Source organism: Otolemur garnettii, unplaced genomic scaffold (assembly GCF_000181295.1).
Source record: "Otolemur garnettii isolate 467f Iridium unplaced genomic scaffold, OtoGar3 scaffold00027, whole genome shotgun sequence".
In the NCBI taxonomy this organism is placed as follows: Eukaryota; Metazoa; Chordata; class Mammalia; order Primates; family Galagidae; genus Otolemur; species Otolemur garnettii.
This window is the reverse complement of record NW_003852422.1, coordinates 9307031-9327309: the sequence shown is the minus strand read 5'-3', so window position 1 is coordinate 9327309 and position 20279 is coordinate 9307031.

Sequence of the window (20279 nt, the reverse complement as noted above, 5' to 3'; positions counted from 1 at the left end):
ATAGCAGCAAATCACTGTAGGGAGCAAGGAGGCCGTCTGCCAAGATGCAGTAAAGGTGACGAGCTTGATGAAAACGCACTGACAGAGGGATAAAAATTTCAATAAAATAGGAATCAAGGAATGAATCATAAGTAGAATCAATGTGGACAAAGCCATTTTTATGAATGCCTGGGCTTGAGCAAGCCTCCTTGGGAGACAGCTTGGGGGGCCCTGCCAGTGGACCAGTTCATTAAAGTGGCAGCCCATCTTCTCCAGGTCACTGAGATATTTGCCATCTTCGTGCTTCCTATAAATATCGCTGGATAAAGAATTCCAATTAGGGTGGTGCCTGAGGCTCAAAAGAGTAGGGCTCTGGGCCCATATGCTGGAGGTGGCAGATTCAAACCCAGCCCCACCTAGCCAAAAAAAAAAAAAAAAAAGAGAGAATTCCAATTAATTCTTCTGTGCACCTCTGTGGAGTTAGAATAACTGACAGCAGGCTGAGGCCAGACACTGGCAAAACTACTGTGCATCGCAGAGGCTGGTGTGAAGGAAGGGCCGACAGGGGGCGCTAGTCAGTACACTGTGACCAAACACACACCATCAGGGCGCCAGCAGATAAAGATTGAAGCAAGACTTCCAAGTAAAAAGGTAAAACATAATCAGTAAACCTATCCTTAAATCCAGTCATGGATTTGTGAATAAAGTCATGTCTCGCTGACACAGGGACTCCACGGGGCACCTAGAGCCTTCTCACCAGTGATCTACCGCCTTGATGTTTTAGATATTCATGTACAATATTCAGAACCCAGTATCCGCCACTGATTAGAAAACTGACAGATACACCGAATACCTGAACAAGTAATCTGAAGAAATAGTTCAGAGACATTTTAATTTTACCACCTGGACACATTATAAATCTTTTCACTAGAAATATTTATTTCAGAAAAAGAAAATTAGTATTTTTGAGACTCTATTGGCTGCTCTACAAGTGACTTATTGACCTACAGTTGGAGTTAATTAAAATGTCTGACAAGGATGCTTCCTACAACAGAATCAGCATGACTCATTTCAAAAAATTCTGGCAACTTCTTCATTGGCTTGGGACTCAAAGATTGATTCTTTGAATTTTGCCAGTACTAAAATTCACTTGGGGTGATGGGAAGGGAACGCTATATAAATGTACTGAGATTTATTTTCATAATCATGGTAGTTGAATTTGAACAAAAATAGTTATAATATTGAATCCTCTGATAGAGCGTAGTAGATTGAGTTCCCATAAAGAAAGTCTTTTGATCACTTTAGGAATTTGTAGAACTGGGAATCTTGCCAAATTTGATTCGCTTGCTCAGTTCTGATGTCAGTACATTATAGCCGAGCAACGAACCAATAAGAGCTGGCATGGCGTGGAGTAAGGAGGTTACACCTACCAGTCTTTCTTCCTCACTGGTGATTCGACCTTTGTAAGTCCTGGTTTTCTCCTGTGTGAAAGGAAGATGATATGACTTCACAAGAAAGTGAGTACATTGTGGCTTCCATTGGGCTTCCAATAATTTGAAACTAAAAATCCAAGAAACTCTGCTGAGACAGTGGGTCTCCCCTTTGGCCACCATTATGGTCAGTGTGTGAAGTGAATGGTGTGCCTTTGCCGAGGCTGTCCCTCGGGCCAGTTACAACATCATGTCTGGGAATGGTTCTTTGGCATCAGCAAGCTTTCAAGAGCATGCCAGGCTGGCGTCCAGCCAAGATCTCCCCTAGGACAGCATTTCATTTATGTACCGGAAGGGATCATAGGGACTGTCACCCTAGGGGTTCTCAAATGCCAGTCTTTGGACTAACTGCATCACAATCACTTTTGAAACACATTCAACACCTATATTCTCATCCCCCACCTCAGAGATCCAAAACTATGGATTTGCTTTAGAGCCTGTATACTTAATGAGATCCCCAAGTAATTCTGCTCAGCTATAGTTAAAAATCACTCATGCAAAATTGGTTTCCCTACCCACACACGTTTGTAAATGAGAAAAGAGAAGCTCAGAAAGTAGAAACGACTTGTTCAAGGTCACGGAGTAATTAACTCCGTAATGACAGAGTTGTTACAAAAATCCAGTTCTCCAGATGCTCAGTTCGGTGCTCTTGCCAACACACCACTGTCACTGAGTGTGGTGCTGAGTGGGAGCTGGGAACCAGATACTGATTGCACTAACAGGGTGCCCTCCAGTAAGCACAGTTGTTGAAAATAAAAGGGAATCCTCGATATTCAATGAACTTTAAAGTTCCAAAGAATATAGTACTGCTTTAAAATTGCATTTGGCAAATTAACAAATTCTTCTGAATCACGGCCTTCAACTTCACTGAATCTCTGAGGAGAAAGATGAAGAGGGAAAATCACGGTTTCTTAACTCCGCTTTGTTGAACCATAATTCTCTGTACTATCTGGACTTGCCAGGTGCAGGGGTAAGATTACAATAAAGGCAACTGCACATCTCCTTCTCTCAGTGATCAAAACAAAGTCTTTTGCTCCTTTGCGATCAGCACATCATACCCTCCAGCCAGTTCTGCTGGAAAGATTGACAGGTCGCGTCATTCAGACTTGCTATTCGAGAGATAGCTTAATAGTGGTGCCCATCAAACCATCTCCAGCCTGCAAACGAGAACGGAGAGTGATTGTTAGACCTACTGCAGTTTGCAGTCATCTCACATACCAAGGTGCTTAGGAGCAAGACACTGTTGAATGAACAAAGATCAGAATATTTAAGATCAGGAGTAATTGCTAGTGAATTGTTTTGCTGGAAAAGACCAGAGAATTTTATTTTACTACATACCAACTGCTGGATGAAAGAAAACATAGACATTTTTTAGGATACAGCTGAGTTACTCGGATTAGATTGTTCTCACAAAAAATGCGACAGCCTCATTTCCCCCAGTTTTATCAAGGTATAAGTGACAAATAAAAGTTGTATATAACTAAGGTATATAATGTGATATATAATAATATATATTATATTCATATTATAATAATTTGTAGTGTATATAATATACACACATATCAAACATATCTATCTTTTGATATATGTGTACATTTTAAATTGATTAAATCAAACTAGCACATCCATAACAAAAGTTTTCACATGGGAGGGAGAACAAACAAATGGACAATTCTCTAACTTGTTAAGGATAAATCACCATTTCAGCTAAAGTTTAAATACTTGTTTTGTGTAAATGATTGATAGAGAGGTTATATGGAGAAGCAGAAGAGTAGTTTATAGCTCCACGGTAAATTTTTCGTATTTATACCAGTTTTCTCACAAAACAATTGCAGAGTTGGTCTATAAATCATGCTCACCTCACATGTAGTATTGGTTTTGTTAATTCTAACTCACCTTTTATTGAGAAAGATCTGAAATGTCAGGGAGCAGGATATTTATACTTTTATAATTCAATTTCTGCAACGTGAGAAAGTATGAGTCAGTGTATGGCTTAAAGACGCAAATGTATAAAGTAAAACTAAAGTAACAATATTCAGAAATCATGTATAAAAATAGACTTATATTTATCAATAGGCAGAAGAAAGGTGATGGCTGACCAATAATAGCTACATTACTGTCCTTAAAATTGAGTCAAATTATTGAAATAACTAATTAATAAATAGAAACTTTTCTTACAGATCTCTCAATTCAGCCTTTTAAATGCCAGAAAGACTGTCCTCTAAAAAAATGAAGGTATTTTCCATGGGATTTCAGTGTCACTAAAATGTTCTAGTGAGAAAAAAAAAAAGAAAAAACTAATTCCAGGTCGTAAGAATATAGGACCTTATATTTTCCTATTTTCTCCTAAAGTTTCCTTGAAGTAGTAGAAATTATGACTCTCTAATGAGGTGATTTTTTTTCACTTTTGCTCCCTATATTTTAGTACTTGAACTCAGATATAACAATGATAAAACAGTTAATTTAAATATTTTAGTATTTTCTTTCAAAAATAAAACTATGCATGTTTTATTCAGGAACAGTTAATCATTACAAAATTTGTAAAATTTCTTGAAAATTAGAAAAATTTGAAGCTACTGAGGTTATATGTACATTTCCACTATTATTAAACTATAGTGTATTTAAAATAACACAGGTTCTTATTATGGGATGGTTGGACAATCCTACTTCACCACCCACCCACAAGTGAATTAGAAACTCACTTTGCAATGATTTTTCAAATTATACTGTTCTTGGTTTTCCTTTGGGGGGGTATAAACAATTGCCATCTTTTATTTTTCTTTATTTCAAATTAATATGAAGGTAAACATTTTTACATTACATAGTTCTCACTTCTAGGGTAAAGTTCCAGTTGTAATAGAGCCCCTCCCCCGTGGGGGTGTCATACACCCTCAAGATGGGCACTAGTCCTGCCTCATGCCCTCCCTCTTTCTGACAGCTGTCCTCCCCTCCCCACCTTCCCCTTTCCTCCTGCTGTACCCCTGGATTAGTCTACATTTGTCTTTCATTGTTTATGAGCATGTAATTGTTCATATATTGGCTTCATATAAGCATTGAGTACATTGGATATTTTTCCATTCTTGTGATACTTTACTAAGAATGTGTTTCAGCTCCATTCAGGTAAATGTAAAAGCTGTAAAGTCTCCTCCTTTTTGATGGCTGAATAGTATTCCACGGATACATATACTACAATTTGTTGATCCATTTATGTGTTGATGAGCATTTCAGTTGTTTCCATGTCTTGGCAATTTTGATTTGAGCTGCGTAAACATTCTGGAACAGCACAAAGAGAAAACAGACAGCCTTAGGAAGGGGAGAAGATTTTACATGTTATGAATCTGACAAAGGCCTGTTAACTAAAATCTACAGAGAACGCAAATTAAACAATAAGAAAAGAGCAAACAACCTTCTCTAAAAGTGGGCAAGAGACTTGAACAGAAACTTCTCCAAAGAAACAGAAGAATGGCCAACGAACATATGAAAAAATGCTCATCATGTTTTATCATCAGTTAAATGTAAATGAAAACCACCCTGAAATATCACCTAATCCAGTAAGATTAACCCAAGTCACAAAGTCTCAAAACTGCAGAGGCTGGTGTGGATGTGGAGAGAAGGGAACACTTCGGCACTGCTGGTGGGACTGCAAACTAATGCAGCCTTTCTGGAAAGAAGTGCGGAGAATCCTCAAAGAACTAAAAGTAGATCTTCCATTTGACCCTGCAATCCCATTACTAGGTATTTACCCAGAAGAACAAAAATCATTTTATTCCACAGTTCTTCTTACTGCAAAGATTTGGATTCCACTGTTCTTTCTCTATTCTCTGAAAACTCATTGTATAATGAGAGAGCTCTCGGATGGTAGTTTTATACATGGTATATGAATGGCACAGGGAGGGGAGTGTGGAGTCTGATGGTTTCTGAGACGTTCTTCCCCAGAGTCTTCAGGATTTAAGAGCAATGTAAATCCTAGTTTGGCAATAAGTTTTTGAATGGGATATTTCTGGTGAATTGTTAAATGATGAGAAGTTTCTTTCACTCCCTGCAGTAAGAACCCGTATGGTAGAGCCCGATATGAAGGAGGCAGCCCTGGGCAAGCGTGTCCTGCTTCAGTGATAAAGTATCACATTGCCTCCTGCTCTAAACTTAACAAGATGCTGCCGGAGCTGAGAGTCAAGAGGTTTGCAGAATTTATGATTTTTATGCAGTCACTGGAGGGTGCATTTGTTTAATTCGCCTTAACCATAAGAATAATGATATAAAATAGTAACTGAAAACGACTTCTTGGAGCCTGCAGAGCTCATAGGCATTGAGATTTGGAGCTTCAATAAATAAATAAATAAACCCATAAAACATTTGAAAGTCTAGTATCTTCCCTGGTTTCCAAGGAAAGAGAGGCAGAAAAGCTGTGAAGCACTTCTATTTTATTAGTCCCTTGTCTTATAATTCTATGTGGAAAAATCACAGTTTATCAGTCAAAATGCAACCTTTATGAAGAAACTTCGTGGGGAAAGAGGATACATTTTTCCTTAAATCAACACCTTTCTGACCATCTTGAGAATGAAAATGCAGACTTTCTATAATAATGGGTTGAAGTCTGCTGAACAAAAAAAGAAAACAGAAAAGTAAGCTGAGAAATAAATTCGTAGATATTTAACTGCTGTAGTCTGTTGAGGAAGTTCCCACTGCAAAAATGTCAGAAATTTTTCAGTGTCTGGGGATACTTTTCAGTGTCTGTTTCCAAATGGAAAATGCAGAATTCACCTTGGAATCACAACAATCTGGTGGATGTGGTATTTACAATACTTATTGTAAAGCACAGCATGTATATCTTCTCATGGATTTAGCACACTTTATATCATTCATTATTTACTCTGTATTGTATATTACTGCACTTTACTTCAGTGAAAACCATAACATATAGTAAAACCTTCCTATTAGATGATTCACATCCAGTCCAACATCAAATTAACTCATGTAATCCCCAGTTCAGTCCATTATTGCCAATAAAAAGCATTTGCCTGTCTCTGGATATTAGAATTTGAATACACCAAATACTAATATTATTCTGTACCATTTCTTTCCAGAAATTAGACCTTAGGATGCGTTGGTGCTGCACAATAATCATAAACCCGTGTCAAGGGAGCCAGCATTGTTGAGGAAAACAAGGGCTTTGGGGTGAAACAATTTTGCTTGGAATTCTAGTAGTGCTGAATATGGAACTTCCTATGCCTATGTTTTGGTATTTTTTAGCATAAATAGAAATTCCATTATCAACACAAAAACTTCTTATTGTGCCATACTAAATCCAGAAGTGCATTAGTTAAAGCTTCTACATACACAGAACTGGGATTCAAGGAAGGTTCAGATAAACAAATAATGGTCAAGTAGCCTATTTTGTTAAGAAAAATCAATGTTTCCACAAAAAAAAATCTAATAAAACTGAGATTTCAAAGGATGAGGAAAGATCTTCAGGAGATTAGGAGTTGGGGGATATTGAGGACTAAAACTATGAGAGCTTAACTTTGTAAGAAGGACAGAATATTCAAGATAAGTGGTGCAAGAATATAAAAAAAGATTGGCATACATTGAGATTGAAATAAATATTTTTTATAGTTCTAAATTAGATGTGATATGTAAAAATAATTACCAAGAACTCTGGTATCCTCTGGCTGAGGCAGGAGGATCACATGAGGTTAGAGGTTCAAGACCAGCCTGAGCAAGAACATCTATACAAAAAATTAAAAAATAAAAAATGATCCAAGCGTGGTGGTGCAGGCCTGTCTCTCGGCTACTTAGGAGGCTGAGGCAGGAGGATTGCTTGAGCCTGGAGTTTCAGGTTGCAGAGAGCTATGATGAAGCCACTAAACTACACCTGTGGCAACAGCATAAGACTCTGTCTCAAAAAAAAAAAAATTGTAATCATATTTACACACATACGCAGTCTGACAGTTACGTTCTTGAACTCACTCTAGACCAGCACTAAAAACCTCATTGCTTAATATCACTATAGTCACCTTCAAAATACTCCCCTTGGGGATCTGTGCACGGACTCCAATGCCTAGTGCATCCTGCAAAGCAATTTTGAAACTCTTTTTCTGGAATGGCCATCTGAGCTGCCCTCCTAGGAAGTCTGACAATTAAGTTTGTGAATTCATCCTAGAACAAGTGCAGTGAGGGGTGGACTAGAGGCTGGCCTCTGTGCACGGCTTCTCAAGGAAGCACTTCAAAGGTGACCGCAGCGACATTCAACAATGAGGTCGGCAGCATGTTTTCTAGGATGAGTTTGTGAACTTAATTGGTCAGCCTCGTATATATTTACCGTATAATTGGAGTACATGATAAATTATTAATATGGTCATTATGCAATCTACTGCAATAAAATCAGGACCTAAACTAGAATTTCAAATATAATTTCTGAAAATCTGTATGAATTACGCCGACTTAAACCCAGTTTAATTTAGTATCATGACTATAGACCAACATAATTCTACTTAATATTCTTCATTTATAATTAATTACAATAATAATGTAAACTCATTCTCCACTTGGAATCACCTTCCTACAAAGTAAAAAGGAATAGAATTGAATGAATTAAAAGTCTTATAAAACTGAGGAATTCTAACCACTCATTTTATTAGTATGTGATTAAAATAATGATTCTCATGAGCTTCTTGAAATAATAATTTTCAAATATATAAAAGAATGAGTATAGCTATCAGTCCCTTCCCTGTAAGCAAACCAGCCAATAAAAGTATGTGATGCTACTATAACTAAATTATATGACAGAGCCAATCTGATGTTTTTAATCGCCTATTTTAAAAAGTATTCTACTTTATATCTCAAGTTTTGCCATATAGGACAGAGTGCATATCTGTAAATTTATTTGCTTATTTTCAAGAAGTACTTTCACTGAGTGTCATATGAAACAAATTTAACAATTCCCTATTGCACTGTAACATTCCTCCTGTTTTGTTTTGTTTTTTCTATTTTCTAACCCATCTATTAAAAAAAAAAAAAAACTCCTCACAGTTCTTTTAACATTTTAGAGGTGTTGGGGCTGCACCTGTGGCTCAGTGGGTAGGGGGGCCAGCCCCACATATCGAGGGTGGTGGGTTCAAACCTGGCCCCAGCCAAACTGCAACAAAAAATATCTGGGCATTGTGGCAGGTGCCTGTCATCCCAGCTATTCGGGAGGTTGAGGCAAGAGAATCGCCTAAGTCCAGGAATTGGTGGTTGCTGTGACCTGTGACGCAACAGCACTCTACCAAGGGCAATAAAGTGAGACTCTGTCTCAAAAAACAAAAACAAAATCAAAAACAAAACATTTTGGAGGTGTTTACAAAGCTATTAATCCTTTTAAATTTCTTCTTATAAAACAATTCACTTTTACATTTCCTTTTGAAAAAATGTTTACATTCCAGTTATTACCATCAGAGCATCAACAGTAGTTTAAACTTTTATAACCGTTAAAAACAAGATTAGTTTATACGGTTTTTACTTCAGATTAATGCAGGGGTACAAACAATTAGATTCCACAGTTTGCATTTGTAAGGTTAAAGTCCCATTTGTAGGTGTGTCCCAGATTACTCTAAATGTTCTCAAAAGGAAGAATTTCAGAAAAACTGATTATTCAGTCTGAATCTGTTTTTAATTCCAAATCGAAAATGTAACCTGTTGTTTACCTTAAAATAACTGTCAATTGATGATTTGACATATCAAACGGTTTGGTTGGCTTCTCATTACATTGAAAGTAAAATAAATTATTCATTAAAAAAATAAAAAGCAAAGCAGAGAGATGTTCTTCTACATACGGCATGAATACTACAAGTAACAAGAATGGGAGAAACCGACCACTGGTAAAACGCACTGTTTTATAAAAACTGGATCCTGTAAACCTGAAATAAGGGTGCCTTTAGGAAAATAACTTGCTACCAAAAACATCAGCGCTGATAGCTGTCAACACGTCCCAGGCAAGAAAAAATTTAAAGCAAAAATATTTCTATATGAAAAATACTGACTAAGACCTTAACTAAACCACTTACACCCTGCAATAACTATTGCCAACAGTTAGTAGAATGACCAGTTTGATAGAAAATTGTTTTTACTTTTGAAAGTAAACCTAGACTTATCTACATACATGTACATGTATGAGAAATGCAAACCTGGGCAATGAATAACTTGGAGCAAAAAAAATAAATTGTATGTGATATATATATATATAATTTTCTTCTTTCCAATCTTTCAGCATGAGATTTATAAAAAGTTTTGTTTGGAAATAATTTCAAACTTATAGACAAATTGTAAAAATAATAATAGTGTGATCCAGAGTGACTAAACACACAGGAACCTCAAAGTAAGGGAGGTAGCAAAAGAAAGCAGGGGGTTGGGAGCGATCCTTCAGTCACCCTGGGTCAAGTACAAAGGCACCATCATAGCTCACTGCAAACTCAGAATCCTGGGCACAAGAAATCCTGCTGCAGCCTCCTCAGTTGCTTGGACTGCAGGTGTGTGCCACCACCACACCTGGGTAATTATTTTCTATTTTTAGTAGAGACAGGGTCTGGCTCTTGTTTGGGTTGGTTTTGAACAACTGATCTCGAGTGAGCCTCCCACCTTGGCCTCCCATGGTGCTGCATTCCAGGCATAAGCCACACCTGAGCAAACTTTGTCTTTTACATTCTACTTCACTTTTGGGGTTTGGTTGCCTCTACAGTAAAGATTTTTATACTGACTTGGATGCACCTGGAATCATGATTGCAAACTCCTTCACTGTTTCTCTTACAGAGACTCTGGCTGTAGGAACCCAGAGCAAATTTATTACAGACCCGCTCCTCCCACCTAGAGCCTTAACACTCATGCTTTTCTATGGACAGCTGTCATTGGCTATATGTACACGCTCCCACACTTCCATTTGTTTATTTCTATTTAACTTACTTTATCTAACACCAAAAACATAGACAAAGAGAATTGCCATAAATATCCAGAATTAATTGCATATCTATGAAATCATTTGTAAATCATTTTTCTTTTTCATTTTTTTCACACTCAGCATTTGTAAATCCTTAAAGATAAATCCAATGTACTAGCAAGAATAAAATTATACTATCTTAATCCTTTCCCGGGACAAAGGCGTATCAGCATCTGCCAGATAATGAGATATTCAGGTGGTTCACACTCAGGAGAGAGAGGCAGTGTTCAGGGGAAACCAGGCACAGCTTGCAGAAAAAAACTAGCACAACCCTGAAGCATGGAACTCTCACCATAATTTTCACATTCATTTTGGTTCAGAATGGTAGGGCTAACCAGAGTTAGAGTCCTATACTAGTGTCTGCAGTGTGAATCCCTGCACAGTTAGCTGCACAGAGATGAGGGGTTTACTGATCCCTGGAGCACTTACTTTTTAGTTCATGATTGAAGTTAGTGATCATTTTTCTCTTATAGGTTCTCAGTAGAGTACAATTACAATCCTTTTATAACAAACAAAGGGGATTATGAAAGTTTTTCTTTTTTCCCCTCTATGGAATATTTTCAGAGTTTTTTTTTTTTTTTTTCAGTTTTTGGCTGGGGCAGGGTTTGAACCCACCACCTCCAGTATATGGGACTGGCACCCTACTCTTTGAGCCACAGGCACCGCCCAATATTTTCAGTTTTTTATGTGTTTTTTTTGTTTTATTTTCTTTTTAAAATCAATTAGTTAATTAGTCTTCATGAAATAGGAATGGTAGGAATAGTCTGGTAAGAATTATTGGGCTCACTGGTACACACAAGTGAAAATATATACACATATCCATGTGAATGTATAGATTCTTAGCCCAAATTGTATACATTGGATACTGAATCAGTTTATTAATCAACTACTTTGTAAACCTTCATTGGGAAGTGTGGGCTAACTGTCTTCCCTCTGGTCATGGGGATCCACAAGCTGGCAGGCACAATTAGCAAGGCAAAAGTAGACAATATTCCCTGGAAGTGGTTTAATTCTCAAATATTTCTCTGTCAAATATGGCTTTTTACCCACCGTGTGCTTGTGTTCAGACATTCCAACTAGATGACAGATGTAGGGAGGGGGACACTGTGTGTGCTCCCTGGGTGAGTGTGTCCTCTGAAATGAGTCTTTTCTGCAGTGCACAGAGCCCGGGGGACGATTCTACTGTCTGCTTTCCAAAGTCACTATTCCTGATATTTTTATAAAGATTATACTGAGTATAACTGGTGTCAAAGACAGCTTTGAAAGCAAACAATGGCAGTTAAAAACAAGTGGGAGGAGGGGAAATAAGAAAGGGCCATCTGAGAGGCGACCTGACCTATGTCCAGGAGGGCAGTGTTTGTGGGGTAGGGCAAAGTCAAGCTAAGTTTCAGATATGACTCTTACCTCTCCTTTCGCAAATGCCAGCAATTCAAGATCTCACAAAACTCAGGGAATGGAACTCGATTTATCACAATGCCGTGTCTTAACTACCTGCTGCTTTACAGTGAATAATTGTGGTTCAAAGAGCTAATGTGTGTGTGTGAGCATTTTCAATGGTTTATTTCAATTTAACTTAATTTATCTTCAGACAAAAACATGAACAAAAGGAACTGACACAAGTGTCCAGAATTAACTATGGATTTGTGAAATCATTTTTAAATCTTTAAAGAGCAACTCAATATACCCATTTGTACTAAAAGACAGGTAATTTTTCATTTTTGACATATTTGTGGGGATTTTGCATACTTGTACTCCAGGGAGTATATTTATCACAAAAGACAGTATGAGTGATAATCCTTGGATTAGTGTAACATGACAGTCCTGGGGTTTTCAATGTGATCCATAAATTGTTCTGCTCTTCCCTGAGTTGTGTGTGAACTAATTGGTAAACAGCAAACAACAACAAAAAAATAGTAGATAGAGAAATAAAATTATCATTAAAAACCTATAAAGACTAAGATGGAGAATGTAACTTGGGGAAAACTTGATTTTCAAAATATTTAACAATTTTGTGGCGAAGGCTTACATCACTCAGAATGGTGGCATCCGAGTGTAAGGATGTAAGGTCCCATGTGTATATAGTCTGAGCATCAGCCTGCTGTGGACTGGTCATAATTGCACTATTCTCCTCTATCAATCAGAAGAGTTAAGACAAACCACTTCAGAAAGAGTTACAAAGCTGTTATACATGGTCGAGTTACATCTCGGGTTTTGTGAAACAAGATGAAAAAATAGATCAAACAATCTCCTGGGATGATCAGAGCTCTGGGGAAATTAACTCTCCCCATTCATCAAGGAGGATCTTTGGGCTTCTTCCATGACCTAGCAATTATGAATTGGGCTTCAGTGAACATTCTGATACAAATATCTTTATTGTAGTGTAATTTTTGGTCTTCTGGATATATACCTAATAGAGGAATTATAGGATCAAATGGCAAGTCTATTTTTAGTTCTCTAAGTGTTTTCCAGATGTCTTTCCAAAAGGAATGAATTAATTTGCAATCCTACTAATAGTGTAGAAGTGTCCCCTTTTCTCCACAACAACGCCAGCATCTGTGATTTTGGGATTTGGGGATTTTGTGATATGGGCTAATCTTACTGGTGTTAGATGATATCTCAAAGTAGTTTTGATATGCATTTCTCTGATGATTGAGGATGGTGAGCATTTTTTCATATGTTTGTAGGCCATGCACCTGTCTTCTTCAGAGAAGTTTCTCTTCAAGTCCCTTGCCCACCCTGAGAGGGGATCACTTGTTCTCTTCTTGCTAATACATTTGAGTTCTCTGTGGATTCTGGTTATTAAACCTTTGTAGGAGAAATAAGCATCAAATATCTTCTCCCATTCTGAGGACTGTCTATTTGCTTTACTTACTGTGCTCTTGGCTGTGCAGAAGCTTTTTAATTTGATGAGGTCCCAGTAGTGTATTTTTGATGTTGCTTCAATCGCCCAGGGGGTCCTCTTCATAAAATTTTTGCCCAGGCCGATTTCTTCACGTGTTTTCCCTACACTTTCTTCTAGTATTTTTATAGTTTCATGTCTTAAGTTTAAATCTTTAATCCAGTGAGAGTTAATCTTAGTTAGTGGTGTGGATCCAGTTTCAGTCTTCTGCAGATTGCCAGCCAGTTCGCCCAGCACCATTTGTTAAATAGGGAATCCTTTCCCTAATCAATGTTTTTAATTGGCTAGTCAAAGATCATATAACAGTAAGTAGCTGGGTTCATCTCTTGGTTCTCTATTCTGTTTCACACATCTACCTCTCTGTTTTTGTACCAATACCATGCTGTTTTGATCACTATGGATTTATAGTATAGTCGGCCCAAGAGCCCACTGATTCATAAATGGATCAATAAATTGTGATATATGTGCACAATGGAATACTATGCAGCCATTCAGAAAGATGGAGACTTTACCTCCTTCATGTTTACATGGATAGAGCTGGAAAATATTCTTCTTAGCAAAGTATCCCAAGAATGGAAGAAAAAATATCCAATGTACTCAGCCCTACTATGAAACTAATTTATAGCTTTCTTAGGAAAGCTATAACCCAATTTTAGCCCAGGAATATGGAGAGAGGGAAGAGGGAGGGAAGAGGAGGGAGGAGGGAGGGTGGAGGGAGGGTGATTGGTGGGATCACGCCCATGGTTCATTCACCCATGGTTCATTCACCCATGGTTCATAAGGGTACATGTGAAACTCTCTGAATGTAGAATATAAATGTCTTAACACAAAAACTAAGAAAAAGACATGAAGGCTGTGTTAACCAGTTGGATGAAAGTATTTCAAATTGTATATAGAAACAGTACACTGTACCTCATGATGACATTAATGTACAATGCTATGATTTAATAAAAAAAAAAAAGGAGGACTGATTTCTATTAACCATCTAGGTGACAAATGCCACAACAATGGAAGAAAAACAGGTTCAAATTTAGATAAGAAATAATCACGAGATGGAGGGAAATGTTCCTTCTCATGATATCCGTCTTTAATGCCATGGGGTACCCTTAGCATAGATAAAACAAACAGAAAACTATATAAACTATGTCACAGAAATGAAATATTAACCCCTAACTATTTTTGAATTTTAAGTTGATTTGACATTAATTTTAAATGAACAAAAATATTCTAGAGAAAAATTGACTTTGAATGAACTACCTCCCAAAGTATATCAACCAATTTTACCAATAATTAAAATATGTGCAAATATTATATAGATATATATATTCATAGATATGAGTATATATAATATACCTTATTTTATTTCAACTCTGGAAGGTTGATCTATATTATCCTCATTTTTACCACTAAAGATACTGATATCTTTAAGAAGTCTGCATGACTCGGGCAAGGTCAGTCAGCACATGTGCAGCAGAATCAGGAATGAAGACCCTGATAATATTTAATAGTAGAAATCCAGGTCATTGCAGTAACCACAGGGCCCTCCATATTCGATGGGCTCTGTACTGAGAGCTTTGTTAACACATTGTTTATGGCCCAGTCAGACATACATTCCCATTCCCTGCTTCCCTGATTTGGTAAATTCCTTCCTTATAGCACTTTTCAATTTGTAGGTTGTCCCAAAGGTCACCGTACATAGGAGAAAATTCAAAAGTTTTGATCAGTTAAGAACATAGCATACTGTATCAAAATACTAAGGAATGTTGTTTCCATGAAAAAGGTGTTAGGAAAATGATGAAGTGTCTAAGTCTTCTAATAATTTTTATGATAAAATAAGTAATAGTCTTTACTAAAATTGAAGAAACTGACACTTAACAAAAAGATGATTCAATATTTATCATAGATTTTTAAAAAATACAAATGCAGAGAGAGAGAAGGAGGGAGGTGGGTGGGGTCTTGGTGTGTGCCACACCTTTGGGGGGCAAGACACGATTGTAAGAGGGACTTTATCTAACAAATGCAATCAGTGTAACTGGGTTTCTTGTACCCTCAATGAATTCCCAACAACAAAAAAAACTAAATGCAAAAAGGGGAACCTTACATATACTTTTGCTGATGAACATAAGCTTGCATACGCTTTTATAAAATGTTAATAATTATAATAGAATAGCATTCTATTTTGGATTTATGGAAGAATTTTAAGAGAAAATTTCTCTATAATACATAAATATTATCCACATGTTAATTGTCAGTCCTAACCATCATGATCATTGTCATTCTGCTGTGACATGGACCACTTGATATTCAATATTCTTAAAAATCTATATGCAGGAAATTTGCATTATGATTTGAACCCAAAATTAACTATGCTAATTACATTTTCCTTTGAAGCCCTGAACCATGAAAACACATATTTCACACAACTTAATCATCATCTAATTCTAATCAACTGCAATGTTCTTAAAGATAATATAGCTAAAACACTAACTTAACTTGAAGGTAGATCTAGGAAAGAAAGAAAAACCACATTTAGGACAGACAGATGCATGTGTATAAGTATGCGAATAGTCTAGAAATGGTAATTATTGATTGGTTTTATAAAGAAAAATAGAAGCACAAATGATTTATTTAGAGAGAGAGAATGTGTGTGTGTGTCTACATAGAGAGAATTCTTGGTGGCTCACTCCTGTAATCCCTGTACTCTGGGAGGACAAGAAGAATGGATCTCCTGAACTTGGGATTTCCAGACCAATCTGAGGAAAAGCATGACCTCATCTCTAAAAAATAGCCAGATGTTGTGGTGGCCTCCTGTAGTCCCAGTTACTTGGGAGCTAAGCTAAGGGAATAACTTGAACCCAATTGTTTGAGGTTGCTGCGAGCTCTGACACTAGTCACTCTACCCAGGGTGATAGAGTGGGACTCTGTCTCAAAAAAAAAAAAAGAAAAAAAGAAAATTCTTTTTACTAGTGGTGGTTGTGTTGTACAAAGTTAACTTAACACATTGTCCAGTTCAATAAATAAGAGGCCATTGGCCTAATGCTAACTACATACTTTTAGCTCCTAACTTAGTAAACAAAGCTCACTGAGGAATCTAATGTTTGTAACAAACAGTGGGACATCAGCCAATCACAAGCAGATGATTGTCCCAAGCATCAGACAATCATAGGCAGCCAACTGATCAGACCACGTTCAAATGAGACCAGCACCAAGTTATAACCAATCAAGTCTGTCTGTAAATACTCACTGCCCTTCTATCACAGCGGTGTTCTCTGAACCTCTCTGAACCTCTCTGAACCTCCTTGCGACTTGCTGAAATAAACTGTTAGATTTAATTTGTCTGAAGTTTTTCTTTTAGCACCACCAATCCCAGATTAGTGAATACTGCACCTTGGTTCCTAGAGCAAGACAGGTTTCATTCCAATTAGCCTCTGGTTACAACACTTTTATCAGTCACAAAATAGATAACCTTGTTTTATGTGTGTTTTTGTTTAAAGACACCATACTTAATTAATATGCGTTGTTGATTTATTAACATTGACCTCAGGGCCATCAGGACTGCAACTCATGTCTCAGGGAAGCTTATTTTCACACATATTTTCAGGGTTAGGTATAGGTACGAGTACAGGGTTTTTGCATTTGGGAATACTAGAAAAACATTAGTACTATGTTTGAGGTACATTTTAACCTTAGAAATTATCGAGAAAAGGCTTTGTTAAATCTCAGGTGAGAATGTGCATATGGGGCGATTCAAAATCATTGCTGCTCTGTAAATGTCTGCGAAGAACCACTAAAACATAATGAATGTTTGAGGGTAACGAATACATTTTCTCTTTCTCCAATAATTTGCAAATATAGTATCCATGAGTCATAGGATCAACTACACATGTGTATGTGTGTATATGTGTGTATACACACGTACATGTATGTTCCTATGTATGAACATATGTGTGATGTCTAATCACGGACTGGGTTTCAGTTTGTGACGGGCCCCATATACAATTGTGGTGCCATAAGATTAGAATACCCTATTGTATTGTACCTTTAAAGGTGCCTTTATTGTACCCTTTTATTGCATGTTTGGATAAGTTCTGAAACATAAAAACTTATCATTGTGTTACAATTGCCTATAGAATTCAGTACAGTAACACTGTACCAGTTAGTTGCTGAGGAGTAATAGGATATACTCACAGCCTGACGGGTGTGCAGTAGGCGACACCACGTAGGTTTGCGTAAGTGAACTCTATGCTGTTTGTACAAGGAAACATTCACCCAACAATTTCTCAGAAGATACTCCCATTATTAAGAGCACAGTATTAGATTCTTTCCTTAGCAGTGTACTCAAAGAGACAGATTGTCAGGCTGTGGGAATATTACTGGAAGGCAAAGCAAAACGGAGAGAGTAGGCCAATCGTCCAGCTGACCTGAGACATCATTTTCTCAAAATTGAGGGGTTAACTGCAGGACACGTTTTCTGTAGGAAAAGGTCCGGATTTGTTTGTGTGCTCATTTGAATGAGCACACACTCTGTGAGGGCAGCGTGTACACACATTCATCATGGCTCCAGATCACCAGGGAAGGGAGAGCAGCCCAGTGTAGACGTCACATCAGGCCAAGGAGGGAATAACAGGTAATTAGGGCGGAAGAGTGAATGCACCTCCCACAACTGAGTAACTCAAAACGATGGCTGCTTGTGGTTTCTGCAAGTCTTCCACAGCGTGGGACAGGGTGACAGCAGGTGCTGCTTAAAGGGACATAAGACGTGAACAAAGATCTTTGATAAAACAGGAGTGGGTAGGGGAGCTGGCCATGAAATGTGCCCTTGGGTTACTCGCTGGTCACTGTCCCCCCGCCTGTGAGGTGTTAGCACACTATAAGGAGCTCCCACACGGTGACAGACAGCAAATGCTATGGCACTTCTGGAAGTTTCCCTGTGTGATTTTAAAGGGGAAGGAATCCTCAATTCCTAGAAATCCCCACCTTTTCCCCCCAAATCTTATGAATCTCTTCCTCTACTTAGCATGAAGTTAAACAGAGGGGATAGAATAAGAGACCCCAAACACACTAAGTGCTACCTCCCTGCTGCTCTGAGACACAGTCTCTGCTGTGCCTGTGGAGCCAGGGTCCTTCTGTATCTTGGTTACTTGAATAACCCAGTAAACTTGCTTTATTTTACTCTGTAGATTGCTCTTAAATTCTTTCCTGCAAGAAGATGGGAACGCACTTCGCCTTTGGGTCAGACTCTAGTTTAGGGGTTCGCTTTCCTGCATCGGGTGGATTGGTTCATCTGCCTTTGGCTGGGCTGACTGAGGGAGTGTCCTCCATTGTGAATGGAGGGAGGCTGGGCGGGAATGACTTGGCTCCTCCCTCTTCCCTCACTTCTCGGGAAGCGGGCCTGAGCCACTTTCATGGTAGTCCCTGTGTCCCATGGAAGAGCTGGAGATGTGGAAATGTCTTGTTAAATCTCTGCTTACACTTTTCTATCATGCTGTTGGCTGAAGCAGGTCACATGGCTGATTCTGGAGTTAAGAATTCCAGGCAGAAAACCCACCAGCCAGGGAAGGATGACGCAAAGCCACCCAGCAAAGGGTGTGGATCCAGGGAGATGGGAAAAAACAGGGTGTTTTATTTTATATTTTGTATTCACTATCACAAGATAATTAGAAAACATAAATATTATTATTTTTATTATGTGTACATGAAGGATATTAAAATTCTTAAAAAAAATGAAACAATGCAATCACTATTAGAAACACCAATCTGGTGATAACTATGAAGTATTGGATAGTAAGAAAAGAAATAATTTAGGAGGTTCTGTGAAAATCCAGTAAAAGAGACCATGTGAAATATATACATATAAATTAAAAGGAGATGAATTAACTGTTATTGAACCTTCTGGAAAATAAAAAAAAATGTAAAAAAAGTAAACAGATAAGTGGTTACCAGTAATTGAATAGATGTGTGGATAGGGGATGAGGACAAGAAGTGAAATAAGGGAGCTCTGCATTTGTTAAAACCCATAGAGTATGGACGTCTTAATACAATAACTAGGAAAATGACATAAAGGCTATGTTAACCAGTTTGATGAAAATATTTCAAGTTGTATGTGAAAACATCACACTGTGCCCCATGATTGCATTAATGTACACAGTTAACATTCAATTAAAAAAAAGAAAGAAAATATTTATTGAAAATCAGTATTCAAAAATCAGCATGAAACTCAAATATTGGATTCACTGGAATTAATAAAAATAAACCCTACAAAAAAACCCCACAGAACTTTATAGGACAGAGAATATACATTAAAATTATTGAATGTCTATAAGTTTTTAATTTATAAAAGCTTTTTAAAAGTCATTTGGGGTTGTATGTGCGTGCACGTGTGTGTGTATGTGTGTGTGTATGTGTTGCGGGTGGTTTGTGGACGAGTATGAAATGCAGAATTTGACAAAGGGATCTCACTATGTTACACGTGTACAAAACAACCTCTTTGGATGGAGTGGAGACAAACGGTGCCTGACCTAAGAGAGCTGGAAAATGAACAGACACTAACGACAAAAGGAATTGCACGAGAGTAGGTTACATCAGTTGAGAAAGTTCTTCCTTATGGAATGAATTAGGAATTCTTAAACTCCAGGATTGTTTAATTTGTAACTGGGTAGCGAGTAGGAACCAGGTTTGTCCCTGGTGAATGGGGACGTTAAACATAGCCCAGGGAAGAGGCTGACCTGACACATGTGGAGATGGATTGCAGCTGCAAACATCCCTCTGAGGTCATATTGAGCTTGAGCCACACAGAGACGCTCACAGGTCAGCATACTCACAGATGTGAGCGAGGGTAGCGGGGACCGTGCTCACGGATGGGAGTGAGTGCAGCAAGGACCACGCCCACAGATGAGAGTGAGTGCAGCGGGGACCATGCTCACAGATGTGAGCGAGGGTAGCG